Source organism: Panthera tigris, chromosome A1 (genome assembly GCF_018350195.1).
Source record: "Panthera tigris isolate Pti1 chromosome A1, P.tigris_Pti1_mat1.1, whole genome shotgun sequence".
Taxonomy (NCBI): domain Eukaryota; kingdom Metazoa; phylum Chordata; class Mammalia; order Carnivora; family Felidae; genus Panthera; species Panthera tigris.
The window spans coordinates 201,310,022-201,324,356 of record NC_056660.1 but is presented as its reverse complement, the minus strand read 5'-3'; the positions used below and the strand labels follow the sequence as shown (position 1 = coordinate 201,324,356).

Sequence of the window (14,335 nt, the reverse complement as noted above, 5' to 3'; positions counted from 1 at the left end):
AAATTAATGAACTCGATACAGGAAATCTACTCTTGCTTTCAAAAATAATTTAATCAATTATAATCATTCCATATTCTCATCACTCATACCACTTATCAATGGAAACTTCCTAAACTCTGAGACATAAATAAGTAATTTATAATGTTGGAGATACTGAACACTTTTTTATGGTTCCTAAATGTAAGAAGTTACACCTCAGATGAGGAGACTAGATTAACAGGGATGAAACAGGATTAAATAATATGCAAAACAATTCTGCTCTGATACAGAATAGTGATTTCCAAATGTCAGTTGGCCAGTCAATGCTACTGCAAAGACTTCCCCAGACTATGAATAAAGGAATAAAAACAAAAAAAACAAAAAAAAAACAAAAATGCAGATTTCTCCAATTTAACAACATTGGTTATAAAACACATCATCTGACAATAGCTTATATTAATAGGACTCTTTACATATTTCCTATGTAAAAGGAGGAATTTATCAGAGGTGCACTGTGCTATCTTATATAATCAAAGTGAAGGTTGAACCATCAAACCATGGGAATTGCAGAGGGGAAGTGCATTGAAGACTTAGGGAAAACAGAAAACAGCACAATTGTCATTGCTTTTTTGTAGTTGGAATAATTAAGATAAAGTCTGTTAGGTGTATATATATATATGTACACACATATATATACATATACACACACATATATATACATATATATGTATATGTACATATATGTATATATATGTGTGTACATATACACACACACACACACACACACACACACATATATAATAGTGTCTATATTTGTTATACTGTGGATTCTATCTCTGAGATTTATTCACTACCATTTGTAAGTTTGTACCCTTAAACGACATCTGATAGAGGACGTAACTATAGCTATAATGGCAATCCTATAACAACATATAAGTGTATCAAATCAACATACTGGACACCTTAAATTAACATACTGTATATATGTGTCAAATATATTTCAATAAACAAAGAAAACAGAACTCAAGTGCCACCGACAGTCAGCTTCTCCCTCTCTCTCCTCTCAGCTTCACCTATTGTTAGAAAAGGAAATTTAGGACCAAATTGGACTGACTTACATGAAGGGCCTAACCTGATTTGAGCCAGATTAGAGAAGCAAACAAAAAAACGACACCCTCACATAAGTGGAGGGACATGTAAAACGTCATCCTATGAAGTAGGTTCCAAAAGAAAAAAAGGCCACTCAAAGAGGAAGTTAAAGATTCTTAGTAAATAAAATAATACAATGTCTAGCTTTGGGGGGATAACAAAATCTACCAAATTAAATATTCCAATCAATTGTACAGCATATTTTAGATGTCAGAAAATATTAAAATGTCCAAAACATACACTTCCTATATTTAAAAATACATGTTCACTCTAAAGTTTGAGAAGCACTGAGAGTACTCAGGGGGAAAAAAAATGAAGAAATAAGACTTGAACTGTAGCCCATGAAAGATGGTAGAATTGACTAGTTGAGCTGAAAGAGTAGGTAAGTCCAGTAAAGAGAGAAAACAAAAAAGTATAGAAGGCAACGTATCTTATTCAAAGGGCATTGAAGGAAACTTTCAGAATAAATTTATTGCTCCTCTTCTTTTTTATTTGATACTATGCTTCATAGCTAAGAGTAATCCCCGATGGAAATTAGAGGTAGTAAATTTGGAATTGGAAAATTCCAAAGGGGTGCTGACGCCACTGTTTACTTGTTTTATATACTAATTAGTCAGCTAATTTCTTGGGTTGTCAAAACTGATTACTGAAAAAGTACTACCCATTATAGAAGTGAGATTGAAATAAAAAGTGATATAATTATCAAAGTGGACCAGAGTACTCATATTGAGAGCGAGAATAATGCATCTCAAAAACTGCTGAAAAAACAGAATGAATGTCAAAATCAGAAAACTGCCATATGTTAAGCTGAGTTTTTCTTCCTAAACATTAGAAATTTTAAATATCCTCAAATATAGCACCTTCTTAGGTGGAAATTTTTCAAAAAATATTCAGTTTGTTAGTGTAAAATCAGTGCAGATGTCAAACATCTGATGGTGGAAAAGCAAGCTTATATTTAGCTTTAACTGAGACATTTTTGGAGAACTGGATTTATGTTTACTTACAAAGGCATATGTTCACTTTGAATGTTAGTGTGTTGAAGAGAAGAGAAGAGAAATATTTTAAGGTAACAATCATAAATGCAACAGAAATCAAAAACAAATAACATTTGTTGCTGAAATTCCAAAGATTATTCAATTCAAACAAGTTAATATTCACGGAACTCTATTATCCAACAGTTTCAATGCCTCTAGAAAAACTGAGAATATATAATATAAAATGCATTTCTTAGTTCAACTAAGACAGTCTAATATAAAATGGTATAGAAATAAATTTAATTTACTTTAATTCAGAGTATATATTTCTGCATTGTACATCTAACTAGATGATTTATGTGTCACTCAATCTGTCACAAAAATTCTTTTCACTTCTGTTTAGTTCCCAGCTAGCCAGTGAGCAAACTACATTAGCATGTCAAAAGTTGACATTTTTGAAATAATTTCCTTATTGTAATGAAACACTGAACTTAAGTGACAAATATAAAACCGCTTTCTTGCTGCAATTTCAAGACTGCTGGGAAAACTGCCACTTCCCCAAATCAATCTCTCCATGTTTTTTGGTACATCTACTTCCTGGATAGGAGTTTATAATCCTTCAGCTCAGAATTTTGATACCATTAGAATTAAAGCCCACTTTGAAAGAGTCCTACTTTGAGAAATTATCAGGTAAATATCCTTTCAGATTAGGATGGCTATTATCAAAAACTCAGAAGACAACAAGTGTTGGCGAGGATATGGAGAACGGGAACACTTATACACAGTTGGTGGGAATGTAAATTGACGCAGTCATTATGGGACACAGTACAGAGGTTCCTCAAAAAAATTAAAAATAAAACCACCACGTGATCCAGGAATCCTATTTCTGGTTAAACATCCAAAGGAAATGAAATATGTATCTCAAAGAGATATATGTACTCTTATGTTCACTATGGCATTATTCAAAAAAAACAAAATATGGAAACAACTAAATGTCCATGAATGCTAAAAGAAAATTTAGTGTATATATATTTATAATGGATTATTCAGCCTTTAAAAAGAAGGAAATCCTGCCACTTGCCACAAAATGGGTGAACCTGAAGGACATTAAGCCAAGTGAAATTGAGCCAGACACAGAAAGGTAAACACTTCATGATCTCACTTATATGTGGATTCTAAACTAGTTGAACTCGGGGAGAAGAATGGTGGTTGGTGGGGTGGGGGAAACAGCTGGAACGAGGAGATATTAGTCAAAAGGTAAAAAGTTTCAGTTATGCAAGATGAATGGGTTCTGGAGAACTAATGTATGGTGTATGGCATCGTGACTACAGTTCATAGTACTGAATTGTATAACTGAAATTGGCTAAGAAGATAGATCTTAAATCTTCTCAACATACACACACAGAGGCAACTATGTAGAAGTGATGTTATTTTGCTTGGTTGTAGTTCTTTTCACAATGTATAAATATATAAAAACATCAAGTGGTACATCTTAAGTCTCTACAATTTAAAGATATCCACATAAACTTATTTTAGCAAAAAATAATATAATTTCAATGGGAAACGGCATGGAGATTCTGGGATGTAATATGGAAAGAAGAAAAGTTCGGGCAGGAATGAGGAGTAACTTATGACAGGACATCCAAAGCCGTATTCAATACCCACATGGGACTTTGATGAATCTTAGGAAACAAGGTGAGGAAAATAAAGCAAGTTGCCAAAGACAAAGGGTATATTACAAGTTTTAAAACACTCAGAACAATCACACCTAAATAATATATCATTTAGGGCTATGCATCTGTTCGAAAAGTATTTTCAGAAGAAAAAAATAAAACAAAATTTAGGTTTATGGTTACCTGAGGGAAGCTGGCAGAACACGTGGGTAGTGTTAACGTTTTCGCCAATGTAATCAATCTTAAGTTGGAAGATGGATTCCCAGATGTTTGATTTCATTCTTCATAATTTATTTATCTGTTCCATATACTCTTTGATATGCATTAAAAGTTATTAACCTTGAAAGGAGCACAGAAGGCAAATACTGTCATGTTCATCCATTGCTAAGGGTTGGGGCCAGGTTAATGAAGGCTAATTGTGTGTATAAGTACTGGAAAGAAGTCACGTACTATCTTGACTGTTTCTCCCCCCATGAATAAATCAGCTCCTGGGCTGCGTACATGGGGACAAGAGATAGTGCCACAACAAGGCTGGGAAAGCTGTCTGGCAGATAAGCATGATAAGAACTCTGAGTTCTCTGCTCCACCAACAGAAACAAATGAACAAGCTGAAGCTGGACATACAAATCTAGGCGAAAGACATAATTCATCGATTCAAGCAAGCAGTCAAGTAGCAAAAAGATAGAATTAGGTATGAGCAATTTCAAAGGTTAAAAAAAAAGTCAGTCACTGGAATGAGAGGACAAACCACAGAGTGGGAGAAAATATTTATAAAAGAATGATAAAGGACTGTTATCCAAAATATACAAAGAACTCTTAAAACTCAGCAATAAGAAAATGAACCACCTGTTTAAAAATGGTGATTTAAATTTTTTTTTATTAGTTTTCTTTATTTTTGAGAGGCAGAGAGAGACAGAGTATGTGTGGGGGAGGGACAGAGAGAGAGGAAGACACAGAATCGAAAGCAGCCTCCAGGCTCTGAGCTGTCAGCACAGAGCCTGACGCAGGGCTGGAGTTCACAATCCATGAGATCATGACCTGAGCCGAAGTCAGACGCTCAAGAGACCAAGCCACCCAGGTGCCCCAAAAATGATTTTAAAGACCTGACCCGACAACTCACAAAAGAAGATATGTAGATGTAAATAAGCATATGAAAAGATGTTCAACATCATATGCCATTTAAAAATTACAAAATAAAACAATGAGATAACACTGCCCATCCATTTGAAAGGCAAAAATCCAAAACACTGACAATATCAACTGCTGGTGAGGATGCGGAATGACAAGGAGTCTCATGCATTACAAAATGCAATGCAAAAGGCCTCAACTACTTTGGAAAACATTTTGGCCATTTCTTACAAAATTAAATATATTCTTATAAGATACAGCGCTCACACTCCTTGGTATTTACACAAATAAGTTGAAAACTTATGTCAACACAAAAACCTGCACAAAGGTCTTTTTTTAATAGCACCTTTGTACATGATTTCCAAAACTTGACGCAACCAAAAAGTCTTTAAGTAAGGGATGGATAAACTGTGGTACATCCAGACACTGGAATATTATTTACTGTGAAAAAGAAATGAGCCATCAAGTCATGAAGAGACATGGAGGAAACTTTCATGTATATTACTAAGCGAAAAAAGCCAATCTGAAAAGACAACATAATGTATTACTCCAACTATATAACATTCTGGAGAAGGCAAAACTGTAGAGATTGTAACCAGATGGATGGGTGCCAGGAGTTGGCAGGAGGGGAGGAGGGAAGGAGGGATGAATAGGCAGAACACAAGGAAGTTTTAGGGAAGTGGAATGACTGTATGACACTCTAATGGTAGATGCATGTCATTATACATTTGTCAAAACCCATGTAATGTACAACACCAAGTGTGAACCATAATATAAACTATGGACTTCAGGTGATAAAGATGTGTTGATGTAGGGGCGCCTGGATGGCTCAATCGGCTAAGCGTCTGACTTCAGCTCAGGTCATGATCTCATGGTCTGGGGAGTTGGAGCCCCGTGTCAGGCTCTGTGCCGACAGCTCAGAGCCTGGAGCCTGCTTTGGATTCTGTGTCTCCCTCTCTCTCTGCCCTTCCCCTGCTCATGCTCTGTCTCTGTCTCAAAAATAAGTAAAAACATTTTAAAAAAAAAAAGATGTGTTGACATAAGCTCATCAACTGTAACAAATGTACCACTCTGGTGGGGGGTGTTGCTACTAAGGGGAGGCCATGTCTGTATGGGGTCAGGGAGTATGCAGGGACTTTCTGTACTTGCCATTTAATTTTGTTGTGACCTAAAACTGCTCTAATAAACTATGTCTACTTTTTTAAAATTAACCTTAAAGCCCTGAGGACTTGGGAAATTCCAAGAAATCAGAAAATAGAAAATAAGCGTATTATGTGTGACAACAGAAACACAGAAAACAATCTGCACTGAAGATTCAGTTAAGAGTAGGTTTTAATACTAGGTAAACATTTTATCCAGCAGGAAATAAATTTTAGTCTGTAAAGAACCATAAAGAACATCTATATGACAAACAGAAAAACCACTACAAATTAAAAACTATTTTGACATGCAAACTACAACTAATAAAATTATACAATTTCTCCTTATCATGACCACTAAAAACACATATTTCTTCTATAGTCTAAGAGAGAAGTAAAGGATTGCTTGAAAATCTCAACTCACTACAATTTATATCAGTGACTGCAGGTATTACATAACTATCAGTTATGTAATCAGAGCTATTCTGTGTTTAAAATATAATTGGATAATTAACTGGGCTCAAGTAAAAAATACGTGGACATAAATAAAGGTAGATGCAGACCCAATGAGCATTTTCCTTTAAAAAAAAAAAAAAAAGTATCCAGACTTTGAAAAAGTAGGATTCTGTAGAAAGTACTCAGAAATTCAAAGATCTGACTAGCTACAACTAATTAATCTTTTAATGCTGCCATTACACTATGCATTTAAAAGCAGATGCTACTGGGTTTGAGCAGGTGTGTTAGATGAATACGAGAGTAAATGCCAACCTCCTTCCAGGATAGGGCAATTCTTGTCGTCTGGTTCATCTCAGAGATCTTTACTGCTACAGATTGCTCTGAATGACAATGAACTTTCCAGTACAAAATTTTGGACACACTGTCAGTATAAGAGAATAGATTTGCTATTGTAAGACCAACAACAGAAAGTATCAGGAAAGTTCTTTCCAAATGATGATCCCAATAGAAAATTATGGGACACCACCTGGTTCACAGTTTTACCCGCTGGACAGATCATCAGCCTTAAGAAAGATCTGAATGCTGCCTTTTAAAAGAGGTCACATTTGAGCACGACACTGTTTTTCAGAGCTGTTCTGTGGCCCTGCATCTACTTTCTGAGCTCCTCCCCGAAAGCTTCTCTGCCTCTGCTGCTTACTTACTCCATAGATCTATTTAATATCTTTTTAGAAAATCACAATTTTCTGTATAGGGTCTTCCTGGTATACTGAGAAACACTTTGGTAGGTGCTAAATTACCCAATCAAGGATTACAGCAAAGTGTTTAAATAGAGTTTTCCTGTAACATTCTATGCTTTTATAACTGTCATATTTACCTCCAATTATCAAAAACATAGGGCCTAACATTAAAGAATGCTACTATCAGGTGAGGCAGTAATGTGGTCAGGCAAACGCCATCCACACGGCCAGGCTTGTGCTCTTGTTGCTGATGGGTTTTACCTGAAAAAAAAAAAAAAAGTAAGTATACTGTCCATCTTTTGATTTTTATAAAAATATTATCATTTGTTAAAATAGCAGAATTTAAGCAACACTCTTAAAAGTGGTCTAAAAAATGATACTTCAAGAGCCAAGATAAAGGAAACGAATGCAACTGGGTGTCGTTAAGTGCTGTTTAGACAGTACTGATCACAGTTTACATAAGGGGCGGTCTCATTTCTTCACTCTAAATCTAATCTTTTGGTCAAACATAGAGATTCATTCTGAGAAGTCCTCTTCTTCACAGCCTGTCGCTGCAGTTCTTAACTTTTCTCAAACACATTTTTCTACCTTTCCAAAATGAAACCATTTGAATGAGACAGTCATATATACACATGCAAGGCCACAAAGGGCATGAAACCTGTCATGATTAATTCTCTCAATACCTGCACTATTTCTCAACGAGCTTTATTCTTTTAAAACAGTGAAGTAGCCAATGCTTAAGTTAAGGCAGGTGTAGTAATGATCACTCTACATATTTGTGGTGTGGAGTTGGTTTGAACTAAAATATATAGCCTAGGATGGAAATCATCTGAAAAAAACTTGTAATAAATGAATGAGTGAACTATGCTTTGTACAGAGAGGTTATTAAATGAGATTTCTTAGTTGCAGACGGTGTAAATATCACTGCCAAAACTGTGGTATGTCCATTCTCTTAACAATCAGTCAATGATCTTTTCCAACCTGTGAGGTGTCCTGGACCAGCGCTGTTTTAATACTAATGTGCATTCAAATCTAAGGTCCTAGGTGATTTTAACTGTCTCTGGCTATTTTTCTTTGTCACCACACATACTAAAATTCTAGTTGTCATAAATGAAAAAAAAAAAATCAACACTTCAAACCTAGGATAAATGAATTAAATAAGCCTGTATCCCAAGATAGCCTCCATCAATTTTTTTTGTCTCTCTGTGCAAGAATCTCCCTCATTAAAAATTGGCTCTATTCCCACACTTGTTTGTATCCGAGTGGCCTGGGACTGGTCTGACCAATTGAGTAAAACAGAACTTCTGCTACACCAATTCAAAACCTGATCTTCAGTTTCTGTGTCGTGCCTCTTGAAGCCTAAATCACAATGTAAGAATCCCAGATACGGATTATAAATATCAGAAAGCCTGAAAACAAACAGCTCTGAAACAAAGACTGACTGGATAGAAAGAAGAGACATTTCTTACTTCAACAATTACCATTCTCAGTACCTGTTAGAATAACTGCACAGAATATCAGTAAATGTGACCTGAACAACACTATCAACCAAATAAGCATACGTTTTAGGACACTCCACCCAATGATTGTAGAATACACATTATTTTCAGGTACATACAAAACAGTCTTTCATATAGACAATAATTGGGCTACAAAATAAGACTCAATAAATTTCAAAAAACTGAAATAATACAAGTCAAGTTTCTGATCAAAACAGGATTAAATTAAAGCCTCACAAAAGAAAATGTGGAAAATCAGAAATATTTGGCAATGAAAGAGCAGACTTCTAAATAACCCATGGCAAAAAAAAAAAAAAAATTGCAAAGAAATTGTAAAATATTTTGAACTGAATGAAAATAAAAGCAAAACATACCAAAATTTATGGGATGCAGCTAAAGAGATGTTTACAGGGAAATTTACAGTTTGAAACACCTATATCAGAAAAAAAGGAAAGTTTCCACATATTAACCTCACTTTCCACCTTAAGAAAACAGGTTCAAGGGAAGTTTTGGAAATTATCAAAATGTTTTAAAACTGGATGCTGGTGATTTTTGTACAACTCTAAAAATTTGCTAAAAATCATTGAATTATATATTTATAATGGATGACTCTTTTTAAAAAATGTTTATTTTTGAGAGAGAGAGCCCGCACATGTGTGTGCAAGCAGGGGAAGGGCAGAGAGAGAGGGAAAGAGAGAGAATCCCAAGCAGGCTCCACACAGCACAGAGCCCGACGTGGGGCTTGAACTCATGAACCGTGAGATCATGACCTGATCAAAATCAAGAATTGGACACTTCACCGACTGAGCCACCCAGGTGCCCCTATAATGGGTGATTCTTGGGATACATACACTGTATCTCAAAATGAAGACTTCTCTGCTGGAAAGAAGCACTGAGGAACTGATGTATGAATAAGAAGCCATCTTACATGTCCAGCCCAGCTGCAAGGACTGCTCATGCATGAACGATCTCAAGATAGAACCTATCAGGGGCACCGGGATGGCTCAGTTGGTTAAGCATCCGACTCCTGATCTCAGCTCAGGTCATGATCTCACAGTTTGTGGGCTGGAGCCCCACATCTGGCTCTGTGCTGACAGCATGGAGCCTACTTAGGATTCTCTCTCTCCCTCTCTCTGCCCCTCCTCTGCGTGCGCTCTCTCTCTCTCTCTCTCTCTCAAAATAAACAAATAAAATTAAAGAAAAAAAAAATAACAGAACCTATCAGCTGTTTTAAGCCACTGGACATTGAGGCAGTTTGTTAAGCAGCAGTGGGTAAGGAGAGCAAGGTATGTTAGGTTCTAATGTATGTCTATCAGCCTGGTATAAAATTCTGAGTGTGTCCACACCCCCAAACAGTCAGTCATCCCGCAGCAAGTCTCACAGCTCCCCATTTTCTTTCTAGCTCATTTGTTTCTTCCTTTCCTCTCTCTCTGCCTCAACTTGCAACCTCATCATTGTAACAAGGTATCATTTTCTGGTACAATCCATTCTGTTACAAGAACGTTTCCTTTTGCTTGAGGAAGAGCACTAAAAGAATTTTTTAATCAGTAACAATTCTTAGTCTTTCTGCACAATCAGAAACAATATAAAAAATGAGATTTAGGAAAAAATTTGTCAAACTGCAATTGTAACTGGGGAAAAAAATAGTGTCCTTGTATCCAAAGTTAGTAACTATGTTGTATGTAAATTTATAAAACAATCTTTACTACAGGCTAAACCCAAACCTGAGGGTTTGTATGGTAATTCTTTAAGTGGGTTTTTAAAATATTTAATCAGCATTAGCTTTGGCTGACACATGTAACCTGGGAAGAATTATATAGACAAGGACTAAGAATAAAGACAGACACACTATTCTATTTAGAAGTCACCATCTCTTTGACCTGGATAAAATGTGTATGGTGATGTGAGGACTCCATTTAAATTTAGATCAAATAAAACGTTAGTGACAGAATTATACACGCTTCCTACCAGAGGGTTAATTTACTTGCTATTATTATTGATTCCTTTTAAACCAAAGCACTTCCCACAAACCAGCATTTTTTTAAAAATATTTCATCTGAATACAAAAAAAAATTTATACAAAAGTATTCTTAAGAGTTTGGAGAGTAGAAAGTAAAAGAGACAGGTAATAGAAAATAGAACAGAACCATTTCTTGAGATTCCTCATGCACTTTTTTGCTGACTCTACAGTGAATCAGAAGACTAAAAAACCAATTACAGACTCCTGATATAGTCTTTTTAAAAATACATGTCCAATACAATACTTTTATTATCTATAAGACTTTTCCCCCAAACACCTGGAACTTCCCCCACTGAAGAGGGCCTCACATTGGCACTTGGTACCTGAGCTAAGGGGGTGGGTATGTGAATAAACCCCTGATAGAGCATGGTGGGGGCTGCAGGAGTGTGCTCCCTCAGGTACAACCTTGGTCCTTCCCTGTTTTCACTACCTCCCCTCACAAAAGCAGGGTACATGGATGGCAATTTACTTGTGGGAAGTATCTACTTGTTTGCAACTGACAAATGAACCTATATAATATACATTTTCATAGTATTATGCAGGATTCACCTTTTAATCCTGAATATATAAGAGTTTATAAGAAATAAAAATAACATCTAGAATTCTCAGCTATATAGTTTAAAAAAAAAACCTACATTCATATACTACAACTGTCTGTGGTAAAACGTATTATCCTTAAATAGCTAAATAATGCCCCAACACTAGAATTTTAACACTTTTAAGAAAAAAACTCTGGCAAATTATTCCCAAAATACTATTCCCTAAAATATTAAATAAAAATTTTAACCAAACCTTTATCACAACCAAGGAAATTCTGGTCAAAATTAGGATCAAATGTATTTTAATCATGTCATTCTTTCTAAGTACACTAGATTCTAAAAATGAGAATTTTCCTTTTTTTAAAATATAAAGTCATTTCTCTGAGACAGAACTAAATGTCTTGGGATTTATTAGTGTTTTACAATCCATTCTAATCTATAAATCACCTGTGAATGTGTTATCTACTAATATAACTAGCTTTCCCTCTCTCTCCTTACTTGATATCTCTATAGTACATGTTTAAACATAGCATACTGTCTAAGGTCTATTAGATAGCTACTGCCCAAAGTGATCATGGATATTCATGACACTGGCCCTAAGATTCCTTCTAAGTCACTCAAGAAGAGAAAATTATATTCTGGCCAGTTTTAGTGCTATGTGTCTTTTTCTCAAAAAGAAAAAAAACAATGCATTATTATATCACTCAGCTCCTTGTAAGTAGGAATTGAGACCAGCATTCCTCTCTATCCTTATCAATATGGTTTCACTAATAGTGTTCTTTGAACACACATGGAGTGGGTGTTCAAACTCTTTAGGAAAAGAAAGTTAAACTGTCCACAATGGCCACTTTTCTTCTTTTCTCACCATGTCACATGGATGCTGTAGAAAGGGTATCACAAATGGTCTGAAGATATCTATAGCACCTAAATTAATGAGGGCGTTTCTTTGCAATACCTTAAAGTATCCCAGAGAATATATGGTGATATTTCACTTGTCTTCAATTGGGGCTGATTACTGATACAGACTATTGACACAGAATAAGGTATAAAGACCTCTTATAGGACATGAGGACCTAAGTTTGGGAGGCCACTCTCCAAGACTGAAAATCACTCTAAAATGAGAAACTACCACTCTCGTGGTAACTCATCCTTAGAAATGGTTTGCAAAGATATTGTTGCTGGCTGGAATGAAGTTTCTCTTAGTCTTCAACAAAGAGACCAAGTTAGAAGTTACAAGATGCTATGAACTAACATATTTTTTTTTCAACGTTTTTAATTTATTTTTGGGACAGAGAGAGACAGAGCATGAACGGGGGAGGGGCAGAGAGAGAGGGAGACACAGAATCGGAAACAGGCTCCAGGCTCCGAGCCATCAGCCCAGAGCCTGACGCGGGGCTCGAACTCACGGACCGCGAGATCGTGACCTGGCTGAAGTCGGACGCTTAACGGACTGCGCCACCCAGGCGCCCGAACTAACATATTAATGTGAAGAAATTAGTCATTCATTTACATTGTAACCTAACTGACTTAAAGATGATGTACAGAGCAAGTTCAGGCCAGTATCTCTTCAGCTCCCAGGGCTGCTGCCCTGTGGAAAGGAGAATCAAGGTTCCCCTTCCAAGCAGAAGCCTGTAAGGAAAAGGGAATACGAAGGTAGCAGAAGCAGATCAAACTGTCCACTAACGCTACCCAGCTCTCTTTCCACTGGTTTTGTATCCACCAAGCTACCTTTTTGCATCTGCATGTAAGTTTTCTTTCTAGGATAGAATGTGCTGACCAGCTGTATTTCCTTCCTCTTGGCAGATCTATTTCTAATTATGAATTAATGAACTAGCCTTCTGGCTTATCATGAGTCTCTTATGAGTTTCATTAGCATGAGTCAGTTCCCCTGAGTCATATCAAGACTGCGTTTAATGATGGGATTGAGTTTCTACCTTTGCAAAGCTGAAAATCCAGTCTCCGAGGACCACCAGTCCCACTAAGGTATCACATGTCTAGGGACAATGCCTGAATTTCCAACTGGCCTTTTAACATGGCTCTTTAAATGAAAAAAAAAAAAAAAAAGTATTTCAAAAGCAGGAAATTTCTTTTAAAAAGTTCAGAAAAAATAAGCTACCTAAGAGGGTACGTAGGCAAATCCTAAGGGAGAGGCCCTCCACGTTCTATTTTTGTCCTCTCGCTTGGCCTGTCTGAAAGCACAGGAAAGCACAAATCTAAGCATTTATCCACCGAGTCTGATCAACTCAGATGGTTAAGATCTCAGTCAAATCAGGTCACAAAACCTGCTTGTCTGCAACTATGAGAGGGCTGGGGTGGTCACTGCTTTCCTTAATACACAGTTCTAATATCCACCTTATCTGCCTAGCCAGACAAGAACTTTTCCCTTTGGTAACTAGAGCCAAACATTTTAAAATTACAAGAGAAACTTTAGAAAATGGCCATCTGCTCTTTCTAGTCCAGGTCAGTGTGGAGACTCTTCAAATGCCCAAAACAAATTTTGGCCAATTACAAAAACCATTATTTAAATATACACTGTCATATTAAAAAATTGAAGACTGTAGCATGTGAAGACTAAGAGAGAAGCTTCATATTAGAGACTGAATGGATTTAGGAAATAAACATCTTCATATTTCTCAATTTGGAAAGTGTCAGATTTCCAAAATAATGGCATACATGATTGTATGTACTTAGTGCAGGAAAAAAAAAAAAAAATATATATATATATATATATATATACACACACACATACATATACATACACAAACATACCACACATTGATCTTCTGATTAATCTGAATTGGTAATAATCTGATGAAAAACAACATCTTTTCAAGCAGAATACCTATCAGTCTTTCTTCCTAATTTTTCCCTGTGGTGTGTTCCTTGACAGAGATCTAATCTCTGAGCCAAAGTACAGAACCAAAGTCTGCTTGCCTTCTGAAGTCTATTGTGGTCAACATTGGGATGGTGTTGCTACCCAATGACCAAGTTCTAGACAGCAACAAAGCAGTGTAGATGTTTACCACAGCTGTAGACAAAAAT

At 36.1% G+C, this 14,335-nt stretch overlaps 1 long non-coding RNA gene across 2 annotated transcripts in view; it reads right to left on the bottom strand.

The window, feature by feature from the left end:
- LOC122231803 overlaps positions 1-14,335 on the bottom strand; it is a 110,655-nt gene that overhangs the window by 42,090 nt on the left and 54,230 nt on the right. For both annotated transcript variants that reach the window (XR_006209052.1, XR_006209051.1), the window contains exons 3-4: positions 7,373-7,496; positions 3,959-4,114 (exon numbers count right to left, since the gene is read on the bottom strand). This is a non-coding gene — a long non-coding RNA (uncharacterized LOC122231803). The remainder of the gene's footprint in view (positions 1-3,958; positions 4,115-7,372; positions 7,497-14,335) is intronic.